This window comes from Equus asinus, chromosome 8, assembly GCF_041296235.1.
Source record: "Equus asinus isolate D_3611 breed Donkey chromosome 8, EquAss-T2T_v2, whole genome shotgun sequence".
NCBI lineage: Eukaryota > Metazoa > Chordata > Mammalia > Perissodactyla > Equidae > Equus > Equus asinus.
The window spans coordinates 80,414,937-80,417,057 of NC_091797.1; positions in this window are offsets into that span (position 1 = coordinate 80,414,937).

Genomic DNA, 2,121 nt, shown 5'->3' on the forward strand with positions numbered 1-2,121 from the left:
GCAGGGACTCTCCCTGCTCCTTCACCCCGTCCCTGGCCCTTCTCTCTGTCCCTCCTGGGCAGTCAGCAGACTCCTGGGAAGAAGAGGCATTGTTTCAACTGGCGTCTGTCCCCAAGGCCAGCACAGGCACGGGGGCCTCGTGAGCAGAGCAGCGCTGGGGCGTCAGACTTTCTGGGTTTAAACCCCACTTCCTCGTGTGTGACTTTTGATGATTTACTTCTGCTTTCTAAAACTCAGCTTCCTCATCAGTAATCGAGGATCATCATACAATTTTGCTCACAGAATCAATGTGAGGATTAAATGAGACAGCTGTGGAGTCTAGGCCAAGGTCAGTAATTATAATAAGAATCATGATTATCACTGTGTTTAATGTCCAAAGTGTATTAATACTAAGTGTTTTAATGGGTATAAATGTTATATAAATGTTTTAAATGTATTATGAAACGCCTTAATGTTTTAAATGTATTATTATTATTATTAGATATTTTAATGTTTTAAACATTATTATGAAACGTTTTAATGTTTAAAATGTATGATTAAAACTTTTCATTTTAAATGTATTATTTTTTAATGTTTGCTGAATAAATAAACCTAGAAAATGAATGCTTTGGCCTCTCCCTGTCTTTTTCCCTCCTCATCCCCTTTCCGTCTGCAAACTAAACACACAGACTTTGAAACTTAGACCCTGAAGCTCCGTTTCTGTTTCTGTTCTCCAATCCTTATTCTTGAATGCATGCTCCTCTCCCTGCAGAAGGGTCTAAGACGAGCGCTCACAGGACCCAGACGCGTGAGCAGGAGCCTTGAATTAAACAGACAGGAGTTTGCATCCTGGCTCTTTAAGCTTCTCTTTCATCATTTGCAAAGGGAGAACTGGGAAATCTACTTAGCTCGCAGGTCCGTTACGAGGGTTCCGTGTGAGCACGTGTAGGAGAGGGCTCGGTCAAGGTTGCCCACATTTCTTGAGCACCCAGGGTTTGCCAGCTCCGGTGTTAGGGACTGGGGATCGCTCAGAGAACAAGAGGAAGGGAGTCCCGCCCTGGTGGGGCCTCCGTTCAACAAGCTGATGCCTTCTTCTTTCTGAGAACTTGACTCCGTCTTCCCCAGAAGCCCAAGATTCCCAAGTTCTCGTCTGACACGTGTGCTGTCTACCTCCTCTGTTATTCTTTCTTCTCCACCCTGCTTTCCTTCCTCTCATGTGCTTCATCCTACTCACTGTGGCAGACATTTCCAGAATAAGCAAAGCTGAGTGTGCAGGGCACAGAAAACTAGAAAGACACAACTAATTGCAGGGCCCGTGTGGGAGTGATGCTGTGCCGGGCCCTGCGTCCCCCTCAGGACTGAAGGATTGCTCTCTTACCTGCCAGGAGTGTTGCCAGCTGACGGCTCAGCTGACAGCCTCTTGCAGAATTGACTTTGGCTGAAGGGAGCCCTTTCTCCCAAGGTCACACACTGTCCTTGGGGCAGCCACATCCGACAGATGGTCTATGCTGGCATCCTTCTCCCCACTCGAGACAACTCAGAAGGGCCATCCCAGTTCCAGCACTCGCTGTGGGGTTAGCCGAAGCCTTGTTTTAACTACGTCACAGCTCAGTTTCTCCCACTGCCTAATCTTGCTTCCTTCCCTCTCTTGCAAGAGCTGGTGGTCCCACGGGCCAATGAACATCCTATGCCCTAATCTCCCTCTCAGAGTCAGCCCCCCAGTGAACACAACCTGCAAAACTGTGGTTTCCTCAGTGCCTAGCATGTAATCAGAATGAATCAATATGTGCAGAATAAATGGTATATTATTTAGGACTGCTGTGGTTGCAAGCAACAGAAATCTAATTCAAACTGGCCTAAGCGACAGAGAAGAAGTGTAACTCAAGTATCCAAAAAGCCAGAGCATGTGGATGTCATCAGAACTTGGTGTCTCTCTCTCCTTTCATCAGCTCTGTTCTCCTCCCTGGCTTTACTCCCAGCCCAACCTTGGTGGCCTCCTGGAACTTCAGGCTTACATCCACCCAACTTCAAGACCTGCAGAAAGAGAGAGGCTCTCTTCGTCAACAGTATCAGCCAAAGTACCAAGGCTGGATCTCATTGGCTTGGTTTGAAGTCACATGGCCATCCTTAAGCCAATCCCTG